Source organism: Aphis gossypii, chromosome 1 (genome assembly GCF_020184175.1).
Source record: "Aphis gossypii isolate Hap1 chromosome 1, ASM2018417v2, whole genome shotgun sequence".
NCBI lineage: Eukaryota > Metazoa > Arthropoda > Insecta > Hemiptera > Aphididae > Aphis > Aphis gossypii.
The window spans coordinates 79,639,813-79,656,774 of NC_065530.1; positions in this window are offsets into that span (position 1 = coordinate 79,639,813).

Genomic DNA, 16,962 nt, shown 5'->3' on the forward strand with positions numbered 1-16,962 from the left:
ATAGGAAGGTACCTGCTAGCTACTTTTCAAAAACATTTTAATAAAACAACAATAATACAATATCGACTTTTTTACGATAGAAAAAAGTACGAAGAAAAGACGTTGCCTACTAAATAAATGGACAATCGACAGTAGTATGTATTATTGATAGTCTAACCACAACGCCGTCGTGCGTTATGCGATTTTAATTTTACGGTATAGTTTTTACGATCGTAATCATTATGACGTTTTGTATCCATATATTTAGTATAAATTCCTTATATCACCAAAGAGCGCTTAGATTTAGAGTCAATTTCCAGTACTGGAAATATATAAACATTACCTATCGTAAACTATTGTAACTTAGATAAAATGTATCTATAGGAGATGTCCGGTATTCGTGTTAGAATTATGTAACTAGGTATTGTTTATTATACATTTTCTGTATTCAAGTGCAGAATGTATAAGTAAAGAGTGTACTAACTACACCGATCATAAGTTTTTTAAATTATATAAATATATAGTATTTACGGATAAATTGGCTTTATTTATTTTAACGTTTAATTTATATTTTCCAAGTACATTACAACTAAGGGACGACTATCAACTCGACTTTCATTACCTTCAAAATTTAAAATTGTTTGTTTATTTATCAATGAAAATTCTATAGTTTAATAGGTAATTATAAAATTAGGAAATACAGTTATAATCTATCTATGTATAAAAAAATGATTCTGAGCGATGAATGAAATTAGTGGATCTGTTTTACTAGGACAATTATGATGTTTTCGAGATACATTTGTATTATTATTAAAGTATTTCTTTTTTAACTTGGTAGGTTGAACTAATTTTTAATCAAACACTTTTATAGTTGTAAATTATTATCTAATTTGAAATCACTATTGGTACCGCATAGAATGGTGCGATTTATTTTGGTATAAATAGCCAACCAATATTTTTTAAACTTAAACTATACCTAGGTACTTAAAACTTAATACCTATTTGTTGAAAAATATCTGAATCAACATATTGCATTATTGCTATTGTACATACACCGGTTAATCGCTAGCAAAAAAAACCAATTTTTCAAACTTGTTACGACATCCTCTTATTTCCTCTTGTCCTTGTAATTTGTATAATAACCTTAAAATCTAACTTTTTAGATAAATAAATATTAGCGTATTAAGTTGAGATACTAGTTATACAATGTAACAGTATATCTATAGGTAAGTACTTACCTTAAAGAATACATTTTATCTAATCTAGGAATATGAATATTTATAAACAAAAATTATCTATGGATATTACTTTGTTCTATATTTTATTAAAATTAAGAAGTATAGGTATACTTGCAGGTATGCCTTATATTTAATAATACTACCTATTTTTAAAAATTATTATTGGTATTACATTCGAATAACTCAACTAAATATCAAAATATGAAATTTATAAATTTTTACTTTTAAAAAATCATTAGTTTACATTATACAATATACGCATATAGGATTAATAAAAACAAATACAAGTGTATCATAGTTTATTGATTACTAAATGAATATAGGTTAGCATTGAAAATATTGAAGCATTTATCTTTAAAATTTAATTTTACACGACTACACAGGATATCCTGGATAAATACATTGAAATAATGGATGTTGGTATGTTTATCCTTGATAGATATTTAACATTTTTTATACCTACGTATGTCTCATTAGTTTATAGAAAAAAAAATAATAATTAAAAGAACCACAGGAGATATAATTTGCGATCTTAGTATTTTATAAATAATAGTGCTTAACATATTGCTTATAGATACATTATTTTGTTACTCCTTAATAATAACCTATGCATTATAAGCTATACTCTTATATGTCTTATTAAATTTTTCGTTAGAGGCTAACATAATGATTAATAATTATTTTTTATAACACTTAACGATAGTCATGATTAATCTTATACGAACTGAGGACTTGGCTATACAATGATCATTGATTATGGATCAATGATCACGGTAAATAATAACACAGGTATAGCGTATGTAAATTATATTTCATACCTAAATGATATGTTATATAGTACAGCTCTTAGAATGACTTTCACCTAAATCATTTGTGAGATAATTTAAAAGTAAAAAAAAATTTAATTTATTATCAGTGTAGATATAGATAACCGCGGTGTATCTGTTTTTCTCATAATTTTCTAAATATTTTGACTTTTGGTTCCATATTTTACATATTTTAAATCAATTTTTTTTTCTACAAATGTTGATAAAAAGTTATAGCTAAGATTTGAAAATTTAATACAATGCTCCTCATAAGTAACAATAGGCAGCTTCAGACATTTAGAAATCAGAATCGTTTTTCATTAACAATAGGTATATCATTTAATTCAAACTTAACATACTCATTACAGAAACCAACTCGACACTTAATATAAAGAAGGAATGTACCACTTATTCGTTTGCTTTTTTTAAATTTATTGATCAAACATTTTATGCTCGATAAAAAACCTCGAAAATTTAATATATAATTTTCAAAAAAAAATTTTATAGGCATTACAAAATAAAGTTAATACCTACATCAATTCTATTCAAACGATTTTATTATTATGTTGTAGTTCAATGTGATATTGTAATCGTAGAAACATGAAACATTTTAATAATACCTATTTAAATTATTATTTTCTATGCCTAATAAAATGTTTAAAATGCTAATACCAATTTTTAACAATTTATTAACGGTTGAAGTTTATAATTTTTTTACAAGTATTTATTAAGATTTTTATTATAAAGTAAAAAAAGCTGTAATGATCTAAACAATCAATCTCTCGTAGGTTTTTCTTATGGTTAATATGTAAATGTAAAAACCCATTTTTTTTTTTTTTACAAATATTTTAATTTAAAATTTTACAAAATTGCATATTTAAACAATAAATTACTATTAAAATATAATTAGGAATTTTATAATTTATTGTAACTTTAAAAATATTATGCATATTGGACTTGAAACTTTTCATCATTGCGTTCATAAATATATAATTGTGTTAATAAAATATTAGAAATCTGAAATATATAAGCCCATATTATTTTTATAGTTAATAATAGAAATTATATCTATTATGAAATAATTGTTTTGGAATAAAGATATTAGATAACAATAAATTAATCAGTAAATATTTTTTATTATTTATATTATATTTAATAATAATTGTAATAATTATCAATTATTGATAGATTTATACTACCTATTTTCTAATTTTGTGTTTTATATTTTTATATGATAATTATTAATTAATAATGGTAGATTATAATATAACTACAATATAATAGAATTTATGTATAGCAAACAAATAATGATCAATATCAATATGGATTAAATTATTCTTTTACGATTGTTTTTGTTAATGAGATCTTAATCTTTGTCTATAATAATAGCCAGAAGCATTAATATCTACATAAAACATTTTATCTGAGCTTTTTTGACTAGTCACAAGTGACTTTTCGTTCCAAGAAATTTGATCAGTCAAATAGCTTATTGAGTATGTGATATATGTGAACTGTGAATCATCAAATTAAACTACGGTAGTCAGACCATAGACTTATAAATAACTAATAAATAAATTACTAATAGAGTATACCTACGATTGTATGATTCAACACAATTCTGGGCGATTCTTTTAAAACAGGACACTCATTATAAACTAAGTTAGTTTTTATATTTAATATAGCCATATAGGTAGTATGTATATCGCTGCTCATATACCCACTGGTTAGTAGGACTAGTGTCTAGTATATAAAGCATAATATCTATAGTAACTATATAAAGATATAATGTAGATACCAGTTAGTAGATATCCTTGAGGCTTATTCTTCCGTCTGTTTGTAACTACAACTGCGAGTTATATAAAAAAAAATATTGTTGTGAATTATTAAAATTACATCTTTGTAACCACATTACAATAATGTTGTCATGTTTCCTGTTTGTTTTAACAGTCAAATATTTTTAATGATTTAAATATATATATATATATTTATATGTATATTTAAAAATGAATACTATTGTTCTCTATTGTTTAAACATGACGTGTATAGTTTATGTGTATCAGATACAAAAATACGATTTAATATTATATTTTCAAAAAGACACGGTAAATTTAATATTTATTATATATTTATATATATACTAAGTATTTTAACATTTTTTAAAGTACCTATTTCAATACATTTAAAGGTATATTACGGTTTTAAACTAACAAATCCTCCGAAAAAAAAAATAATAATAATAAGTAGTAGGTAATTGTAGGTAATTTATTAACATAATTATTATTGATAATTGAAAAAAAATGTCTGTAGGTACAAACAAATTATTTTTTTATGATATTATTTTTATACCAAATTAATGATATACATTATATATATAATATTATGTTTATGTTTTACAGCTTTATATTTTAAGCAAAGCGATGATGAATATTTTGCAATGATGTGTGTTTTTTGTACTTATATATACGATAAGTTGTCAAAAAAAAGTTTCAACTATCAATTTTGAGAGTGGTTTTGATTTTTGAATAATAAATTAGATTTAGTTTGTACTTTATAGAGAACTAAAAAAACAATCCCCCCAATTTGTAACTCGAAAACCAGGTTAGGGTTAGGTTAAAAAAATAAAATGTTTATACAAGATTCCTCTTAAGTTGTTCTAATGCTAATTAAAAAATACTGAATATATATATTCATAATATATTTTTATTAGGTAGCGATTAAATTAATAATTTTCACAAAATTCATCATTTTCAATAATTTGAATAATATTTTAAAAATATTTTTGAATAATAATTTATAATAATTTTCTTTTTATATCAAGATTTGAAATTTGAATACAAGATTTTTCATAAGTTTTTCATATGGTTGTATAAAAAATTATTTCATTATAAGACAAATTAGTTTTTTATGAGTGTTTGGAAATTCAAGGAATTAAATAAAAAGAAAAAATAAGGGTGGATGTTGATTGCTTTGCGAACAATCTTGTATTTTTATATGCAAAACAAAAATGTTTTTGTTTTTCTTGTCTGGTATTCAATATCTATAGACTGTTACACACATTACAATAAAATGCAATATAAAGATATTCATTTTTAAATTTTAGTGCCTACACGTGTATGTTTACTGTTTTCTCAATGACTCAAATTTGTCATGTTTTGTTTAACGTTTATTATATTCAAATACAACACGAATACTTGTTGGAAATAAAAAAAGAGTTAATGCTTAATGACAAAAAGATGAGTTCTATGTATGTTTTACAAAAGAACCAGGTAATACATCTTTTTTCATTTATTTATGTAATTATGTTTTTTCTCCAGTTTTCGGCCATTCATCTCATAATTTACACAATATAAATATTCGTTATTTATACATTCCTAACTATTTAGAAAATGTATGTGCATAACGCATATGCAATCAGTATTTACTATTTTGTATAATATATACTGTTATATTTTTACTTTAAGTACATACATAAATAATTATTTTTGAAATATTCCACAAGGGGGGGGGGGCGCAACATTTTCTTTGGTTTTGATTTTCGTCTATTTTTAACGAAACTATATGATATTTTTCTAGGAAAATAGTTACATTGTCGACGACAATAATCGACTCGATCCCAATCATCTATCTATACTATAATATTTAATAAATATACGTCTGTACACATTGTTATGTATTTGTTAAATACCTATAAATATTATTTTCATGATTTTACTGTAGAAATATTGATTAAAACTATGTATTTCAAGAAAATTGTTTATCATTGACGACGATTGATGATGGAACGTATCAACGAAAATAGTTACAACACATTATACCTATTGTCATTACCTACCCAATATAATAATATTCTTTTATTTTTGTCATTTTATTACACTCTAGCTGTGCTGATCTATAAAAACAATCGAAACACCCAATATATTATATGTTTATAATATCATACATATTTATAGGGATTGGGGGGGTGGGGATTGCCATCTTTGCCTTTCCCTTTTTGGAACCTACCCTAACCTGGGTGTAAGTCGTGAGTACTTATTAATAATTATGATTTTGATTCTATTTTGTACAAAACGTATTTTAAATCAACTATTGTTATAATAATATATTTATTTGTTATGTATTCATAAATCTGAATATCAAATCGTATTTACTCCGATGAGAATGTCCAATCTTAATTATTTGTTTTAAAATATATAATAATTAATAAGAGTTTAAAATGTGAGCTTTTTTCATTTAAATCAGTGGCACCGATCCTATGGTTTAATTGTGACCAATTTAAATTTCATATGTAAGTTAAATGGATGAGTGGGTGAGTGTATAAAGGCCTTGGGGTTGAAATTGATAAAAATTGGCAAGTTTTGAACTACCATGTTTCAAGATTAACTTTGAAATTTGCTTTAAATTAGTTGTTTAATGGCAGTTAATTAACCACTGATTGGTTGAGGTGATTGGTAGGTAGGTTCATAATGTACTATTATGATATAGCATCAATAGGAATTTGTCATAGATATTTCAGATGACATCGGCGTCAGTGCGCCAGTGATTTAATGAATATATTATAATTGATCCACCAAATATTTAGCTTACCTATTTAATATTATATGGGATGCAAATAAATTGTCAAATTTGAACAAAATACAAAGATTCCAATCGATCACTTTGCGCATTATAACTAAAGTATCTATATATTACGTATCGAACCTCTGCACACTCTACACAGATCTAGACATCAAAATTGTCTCAGAATTGTCTTCGATTATATACAAACTTTATCGCTCACGACTAAAGAACTACCCTAACCTACTAATCTCAGCACTTAACTTGGAATCAATACCTGAAAATCCTCAAAGACGGCTTATTAGAAGATGATATAAACTTTTAATATAAAATATTTATATATACAACAAAAACAATTGAATCCATGTAAAGTGTAGTCACTGTAGGAATACTTCTTTAATCATATTTTTCATTGCTTATGTACTCTTAAATACCACACAAACTTATTGTAAACAATAACAATATACAGATTGTATATTTCAAAATATATAAAAAAAAATGTAATATTGAATAAATTATTTTAATATTTATTAGTAATTATCAGTTTCAATTTGTTGGTAGTTATATAGTAAATTGTATAATATGGTGTTGTTTTTATTTTAGCTCATAAACATCAGAAAAATAAAAATAAAACAGATTACAGAACGTAGCAAACATATTAAAAAAAAAAACAAAAACAAAATCATAAAATGGAAACTAAATACTTAAAAATTAAAATATTTACAACGTAATATACCATAGTAAAACAAAACAATGTCAAGTACTTGATTTATTTCTACTAAAAATTATCATTTATTTACTTTTATAACTACCTATATTAAAATTGTATTATTTAATATTTATATATATATTTTATTTGAATTTTATTATTTATTTATTAATCATGAGCAAATTTTTTTTTATGAATTATTATTATTATAACTATTATATGCATACATTATGCCTATATTTACATTATTCAGGATATTTAACATCAACATATCTATTAGCAGTGTTATGTAGTTTATTTTTGTTGTGCTAAGGATAAATAATGTAGTTACTAGGTAATCATGTATTTTATATTTTTTTTTACACGTGTGTAAATAACAAAATAGTTGATTTTATGAATTATGTAAGTAATTTTAAATATTGCAAGAAAAATAAACTCGTACATTTTAATGATGATGTCAGAATATTAGTGTACCCAATGATGTCTATATTTAAATATGATTTAAAAACCTTCGATTACACATTAAATTTTTAGATATTTTTTTTTTGTCAATACAATAATAGACAACGTTATAGGTATATAATACCTATTACTGCATTAGTATAGGTATAATGAGTAGAGAATACCAAAGATCTAGGTAAATATCTAAAATTGAATTACCTATAGTAGTACAGTACGCCTATTTATAATAATAATAATAATAATATTGAATATAGCTTATTACAAAATAAATTACAATTACACACACAAAAAATAAATAAGTCAAGTTACTTGTACATTGTACATACATAGTAGGTATATAATGAGAATAAAAGATAAAGATAAAAAATAATAAATACACGAAAAAAGATCATTAAGTGAAGAATAAAATAAATCTAAACTATTTATAGAATTTTCTAAAGATATTAAAATATCAGAGGAGAAGAATGACATAATATATATTATATTTGGTGGATAGAAAGAGCTTATTTTGAAGTATAATCGTTCAATCAGTTCTAGAAAATCTAAAGTATTGTTACTATTGTTTAATCATTTAGTTAATGTAGGTAAAATATAGATACCTTCATAATATATAATATGAGATCCAGTAATTTTTTCTCTATAGTCCATAAAACTTACATTAAAAAAACCTTATTATAACATATTAATATGTTGTTTGTATATTTTTACTCATTAAATTGTGAAGTTTAGAAATACTTATAATCTATAATATCTTAATATTATATTATTAAATATTATATTTATAAAGATATACCATTCAAAATGGATGCAATGAACTTGGCTGATGACGTCATACAATATAAATTATTTGTTTGTATTAAAATGTTCATCTATGACTGAATTGAGATTTAACGATGTGGTGATGTGTATATAAATAACTATACCTACCTATACAATATATGTATATTTGTTAATATATTATTAATTTATAATCTACTGAAATCGTGTGCGTGAGAAGATTTTATAAAGCTTATAATATGTACGGCGTATAGTTGTGCACGCTCTTTATCGTTACTTGTGTCTTATGTATTATTGTATAAACTATAAAGAGATTTAAACGCATATTATTATTGTCACACGGTAAAAATATGCCAAGTTATGTTTATACTGTACGTTATACACCATACGAAATATGAATGTTTTATAACTATATGTTATAATTTATTGCTCATCGACTATAGGTATAAAATTATTAAGTAAAGAGGCAAAATTATATTTTGGGAAAATCCTTTTTATAATATATTGAGTGGTGGAACCCGGAACCGCAACTTTGTGTATATTATTATGGTTCTATATTAGTATACCTAGTATCTTACCTAACTGAATTGCCCACTGATAGTTATAATTTAAAACAAACGCAATAATTTTTAAGGGTAATTATAAAAATAATATTGTACAAAAATCCAATACCTAAAATTTTGGTTAGGAGGAGGGAACATGGCCAATAAAAAGTCACTAATTTATAAATAAACTGTTATAGTTTGCGTTAAGTATTGTACATTTTCATATAGATTATAAATAGTAAAAAAAGGTTTTTAAATTTTATTACAATAACAACATAAGTTCAAAAATTTAAAATTTTTTAATAATTATTTTTCCTATACAAGTACCTAATAGCTGGAAACGTTTTGAAAACTCAAGAACTATATTATCGTGAAAACTTGAAAAACTTTTAGTTTTAAGATTTCAGGCACAACTGACTTTGGAATTAAAATTAAGAATTTAAGTTGAGTTTTCACATGAATTTTTAAATTTAAATATATAATACAGAGATCATTATTAAGGGGCTCTATTGTTGTCGTCCCTCATGGCTACGTGCTATATGTGATATGTCACTGCACTGAAGTAGTGACGAATAATAAAACGAACTTATAGACTGTCATGTTTAGTCATATCACTGTATCAGTATTATAGCTATAACTTTATATTGCAATAGTACAGCGAAATTTTTCAATGATGGAGGGAAAAGAGGAAGAATTTGAAAATAAATAAGTACCTATACAATTATAGAAACAAGATAAAGTTTAAAAGAATTAAGTAGGTACTATCCTATTGATATGATATAATATTATAGTATGGCATTGTGTTATTGATAGATAAAAAATAACAATAGCTGTGTTATAAAAAAAATTAGTTTTTATTTATTTCAATTTGTAAAATCTTACTTTAAGACAAAATTTTATAGTTTTTAATTGTTTTTAAAATATATATTGATTGATAATTAGCTAGTAACTGTTCTAGGATTATCAATTATTCTATTATTAATTTAATATAATGGAATTTGTAATGTATTGCATAAATACTTACAGGCTGTTGTATTGTACCTACTTTTGTTATTTCAATCAAAAATTGTTAAAACAAGTAAAATACACAAATTACTATGTGTTAATCCTATATTATACATAGTGATTCACCAATTATACTTAATTCCTTTTATTTTTTAATTGGGAATTTATAATAAAATTAACATTTTCAAAATTATTAAGTTTATGTATACTTAAAAGCCACAATGTTTTAAAATATTTATAAATATACTGTTTAAGAAATCTATTATGTCACGATACAAATTTATTTTTAAATAAATAATTGTAAAAATGTTTTTATATTATGTAAATCAAAATTCGAATAAGTTGTTTATTTTGTGTGTTATTACTTATTAAACCTTAAAATATGTATCTAATATCCATATCTACTTAGGAGTTCATGGACTAAACTACTATCTATAATAAAGGGGAAGCAATTATATAATGATTTTAAAATTGTAGTTACAATTAATAAAAATCTATATCTATCTATTAATATTTTTATAACTGGTAGACATTGTTTTAGTATGAGTGCAAAATTAAATGTATCTATATATTATATTTGTTAGATTTTGTATAATATGTCAAATCATTATTAAGGGCTATTAATTTAGTACATATCGCTTAATAATTTATACACCTACTACCAGGGCCGTCTTAAGCTTTGCAGGGGCCCTTTTAGTAGGTCTACACAAGTTGAATAAAAACATCAAAAGTTTATTTAATATGATTACATTATTAATAGATAGTCGTATTAAATATTAATACGCTACAGCTTACAATTTAAAATTGTAATTTAGATTATTCGGGGGCCCTATTTGGCTGGGGACCCTGGGCACATGCCTCACGTGCTCATAAGGTAAAGACGGAACTGCCTACTACGTTTTCAAATTTCAAATTTCAATTTAGAAGCTTTATCATTTAAAAAAAAAATGTGGTTCTTATTTAAATAAAGAAGTTTTTATGTTTATACTTTTGTAGGACATCTTTAAATGAAATAATAAGTTTTAAATATATGACAATATGTGGTTTTTAAGTAGGTATACTCAAAATTCCAAAAACTGAAGTTTGAATAATTGTGTATAATTTAAAGAAAAAAAAGAAAAATGTGTTTGAACAAGTTTGGTAAATCAACTTATATATAAATGTTATATGCTATGCATAAATACATATGTATAAATAAATAAAAACTTTTTTGGGAAATTTCAAAGTAAACTTTTACTTATTATTTTTGACATCTAATATGAACGTCTAATTAACCGGTGTATATAATTGTTAAAAGCAAGACCTTATCTGAGGGGGGTCCAAGGGGTCCGAACCCCCTCCCCCGATATTCTTTTAATATTTTATAAATGTTTAAAATAACTATTTTTAGCACTAACATAAATATTTTCAGTCATAAATGATTTAAACTCCAATTAAATTAACTATTGGCTGTTTTAACATTACCACTGATTTGTATAATACAAAACCGAAAAATGAGTTCGTAACTTAGCTATATATACTATTGAACAGACATTGATTTGTCTCATTTCGAATAATATATTTTAGTGTACAGAAAAAACATGTCATGTGAGCAAAAACAAATAGATACAAGAAAAAACATAGGATGAAATAAAATTCTGTGGTCTGCGGATATGCGATATATATATATACATATAATATATAAAATATATTATTATGCGGATTGCGAATTATGTGCATTACGCGGATGTAATAATATAACATTATCTGCAATAGAATAGCGTGAGTACAATATTTATATGTATTATAATTTATAATATTATGATATATTATTTATATGTATACCATAAATACGACGTATAAAATTGGCGAATTGGCATATTATTATTAAATTAATTTATTATTGCGCAGAGTGCGAATTTTCATATATGCGCGTATACCTATACATAATTATTAGTCATGTTTGATATTTGTACTTTGTGTGTACTTGCACACTTATACTTACTATTATGTTTATGTATATGAAAATTCGCGATGATAAGTACATGATACAACATACTATATTATACAGGCATACAGCTATACAAGTGTCGGGGCGAGATCCCAAGGCCTGCGCCACCGCTACCATCGGTTCATACTCATTATACAGACGTTTGCGGCGGCGCCATAGGTTTATCTATGGGATTGGGCGGGCGGGCGGGCTACAGCGTGGTAGACTGGTAGGTACCTACTGAAATCCGTTTATAGACGTATCGTACTCGCGTATAAAACGCATACCGTGTCGAAGCAGACCGCAGGCACGAACAGCAACCACCGCCGCTGCTGACGCAGATAATATATAATATAATATTTTCGGTCAGTGTGAAAATCTCCAGTTTCCGTCGTAGCGTAGTTTTTTCTCAACCATCGTCGCCGTTTTCCTAAGATATACATTTCGCGGCCGTTAAATTGCGCGCAATGGACCGAGTTTAGTGCGCGTCGAATTCGTCACCCGAAACGTCGTGGGAATAATATTGTAGGTACCGTCCGGTATCGGCCGATTGCTCAATACAGCTTGGAAAAAAATTATAAATAATAATATATAATATTATAAAAACACGCGTTACGTGCGTATATGTATTCGCTGCAGTTATTATTTTAAAATATCACTGTACAATATACAATTGTCGTAAAGTCGTGTGTTTTTTTTCTCTTCCGTTTCGATTTTTCCGAAGAACATTATCGTTATTATATTATATTATTCTCGTCGTTATACCATGTCGTCGTATCGCAGTTGGTTACGAGTAGCGTTGGTGTTCACCCTGTTGGCCGTCGTCTACGGAGCACCCATCTGGGAAGAGCTGTTCGGACTTCCGCCCCGTCGCCGCACCACACAGGAGACTGGTAGGACGCCAAGAGTCAGTGGCAAGGAGAAGTTCAAAGCCACGTGCTGGGTCAACAATCCGGACAACTATGCGTTCCCGGGGCAGTCACCCTACCCATCAGCCCCGCTGTGCCCCTACTGAAGTCGTACAACATATATTACTATGATAATGTATATGCAAGTTGACGGGTTCCTACCTGCAGAGGTTACCAACGTTGGTATATACTATACATGTAGGTACCCGGTCAAATATAGCTATACCATTATTTAAGCACGCCTGTAGTGACCACCGCATTGTGTAATTTAAGTTTATAGAGTAGAATAATTTAATATATATTATATGCTTAACTATTATAATAATAAACACACAAAAATGATATATATAGTCATATATTACCTACCTATATTATACCTATACCTATTATGTATATTTATATGTATACCAAAGACTATACTATATTGTGTTACGCGCAGTATAATTATATGTATATGTGTATACAGGTAACTATACCAACTATTATATTGCTTTCGTTCTAAAATTACGTTATACCTAAGTACCTACTATTAAGTCAAAAAACAAATATATATATTATATCAGTATCATACTAGTCGTTATGACGCGCACGTCTACGTTATTATATTATGTATCTATTCGTATGTGTCAGCATGCATATGTAGTGTTTTTTACGTGTAAAATAAACGATTCGTTTTTAAAAATCACACAATTTAGTACCTAAATTATATTAGTGTTGTATTACTATTACTTTGTTAATATAATATTACATTAGAAAAGTTCCTATCCATAATCATCCTATATACAATTATAATAATAATATCATGCCTGTTGTCTATTACTTATACATCAAAGTATAAGTATATAATAGCTTAGAAGAAAACGTAATTTGACGGCCAAGTCGGCGAAAAACAATATTATATGTTGTCGTTACAGCGGGTTAAAATACGTAAAGTATTTAAACGAGCTGGTGTAAAAAGTAAGCCACGTCTGAATTATCTAGTCAATAGTAAGTTGTATTTGTAATTTGCAGTAATCTAGCTTGGTCATTGGCGCTCGTTTTATACCTATGTGGTTATGTGTTTGTAAATGCGTCCTGTTTTTTTTCATGTTTAAAATAGACGATTCATTTTTATAAAATCACTCGGTTTAGTAGATTATATTATTATTATCCACTTTCCGGTGTTGTTTTATTACTACCTACTTTTTAAGTATAAAATTACATTATAAAACTTCTTACTCGTATGCCCAGTCTTTTATTATAATACTGTGTCTTTTGACAATTATTTGTTTCCTGCTCATCTGCACAACGTATAACACAGCCACTTAATATAGTAAAGTATAGGTACCTAAATGTAAACAAGCAAAAAACGATATACCATGTTGTCACTGTAATTGCAAGTTAAAAAATTTAATATAATATTACATTTTTTATTATAGAGATAGTATGTACAAATATAACAACCATGTCTGGATTCAGAATTTTACATAATATTATACATTATAGTCGTTAGAGTATATATTTTTGATCTAACTTGGTCGTAGCCGCTCGTTTTATCCAATTTACCGCGGTTAGTGTATGTAAATATTAATGTTTGTGTACATTGATATCATGGCACGGTAAATAGACAATGAAATATTCAATAGGTACGGTTTTCTCGCCTACAGCCACCCAGCCAGTCCTTGGTGAGTCCGCCGGATGGTCACTAGCCGTGAAAAATACTTCGTTCGCAGCAGAGCTGTGCAGCGGGACGACGGCCGCGACGTTTTGTTCCTTCTGACGAGGTGCTCGCGTATACCATGGTATAGATTCATCTGCGGTAATTGGTAAATGCTGTGCGAAGGCCGGTACCTGTCACTTGTGATGTATTGTGAATTTATTTTGTCTTGTTGATATTGATATTATATACGTATAAATATATACATAAAACCATGCAGTACCTATATTGTACATACATACAATATAGGTTGTACTGTTAAATTATACTTACCCTACATTTATTTATGCGTGCACCATTAAAACCATAGATTTCCACTTGCCCGTTTACGATAAACTGCCAAACAATGTATGATGAATTTAAATTTATAAATTTATGTCAGAATTTATTTGTGCATATGAGTATCTATATGTAATCTATAATCTATATAGGTAGTATAGATTATAATTAATAATCATAATATGATATCTATATTAATATATGAATATTAATTATAGACTATATAGCGTAGGTTTAACTATGGTTTTTTTTTTTTTTTATATAATTCAAATACATTATTACTTATAAGTATAAACGTAAAATGTTTAATGATTATTATGACTTTTACTTATACTTTTAATTATTCTTCTTACTTGCAGATTTATTTGTACAATATTAAATTGATTCATTTTAATTATATACTGCCCTCTCCCACATAAATTTTCACATGATTTTGGGCTACTGTACTAATTATTCTTGTGGGCCCTGCCCTATATAGTAAACTTCCAATAATAAAATTTACCAAAAATTATTCAAAGTAAAAAAATAGTAAGCTTTATGTATTCAAATACATTAATATAACTTTAATTGCAATATTATTTTAATAGAAAAGGGAAAAAGTATTTTTTTTATTTGACTTCATAGAATAATACATACATACCTATGTATTTATTTTTATTTAATAAATATAATATTACAAGGAAAACAGTGTAAAGATTAATTTATCTCACGCCGTTAGGAATTGATTTGGTCCCTTTTACCTACCTACTACTAATACAGATATAGAATTATCTTAAAACCGGTTCACGGTGGTTTACCACGGTTGATAATATTGCAGATATCGAATTTCTTATGTGTAGGAAATAAAGTTTGGTATAGCTTAGCCTATACAAAACCCCTAAAATTCGTTGTTACACGTCAAAAGATAATATTGACTTGCAGATTTTCCGATGCAAAAAACTTAACGTCTTTGTTCTTTCTATGTCTTAAAGAAAAACTAATTTTCACATTACGATACAGTTAGATATTGGGTAGGTATTTAAAGTTTAAACTTGTATTCTTGTTCATAATTCTTCAGAAAATAAAAGTTATTTTCATTAGTTTTCTACAAACTGATAAAAGTAGTTTAATGGAAATTAGTAAATTACGATTTCATTACATTTATTATATATTGTATTAGATTGATGTTTTTCAAAAATATATTATAAAACATTTATCTAATTATAGGTGTTAACGATTCATATTGTTTTAAAAGAATATTTGTGAATATTTTCAAAATATATAGATTTAAATTTATTAAAAAACCCTATTTTAGCTCTCTTCCTTTTAAAAAAAAATTCTTGAAACCTCCAGACTTCTTAACTTATGCTAGTCTGTATGCCATATTATATAAATGAATTTTAATTGATATTTCTAGGCTCTACCTAGGCGTAAAAAGACTCGCTTGTAAAATGCACCTGCAGACTCCTCTTCAATTGTTTTAATATATAAGTTCCAAACATAAAACTGTGGAGATTTTTTGACCACCAAATAAGTCAATTCCGTGCACATTCGAGCGTTAAATTTCACCTAAGGATGAAAAAGTGTTGATTTAACTACGCTATGTAATTAATATATTAAAATAATATTCAAAAAATTGTTTTGGATACGAAGACTTCAAAATATAAATCCATAAACAAGTAGCTGTTTACTTTAGGAAAAGTATGGTGACGTTGTGGAAATAATACGAAAGTACCTTCATATTAAAGTTCCCACGGCATAGTAGGTTTAAACAGGAAAAAAGTACCTAACCTAATCGATAAATTATTTTTTTCGAGTTAAGTCGAATAAATATTTTTGTTTACACAGAAATGAATTTAAATATAATAGTCGTATGTAGTTATTTTTTTGATACATAATTTAAAGATTATGAATTATGCCTCTGGCTGACATAAAATAATAATTACCTGGGTAGATATTGACTACCTTCTGGTAAACATTATATTTTAATCTCGTTGTTTGTTAAATAATATATTTAATAGACTCAAGTATAATATAATACAGGAACTACTAGTGT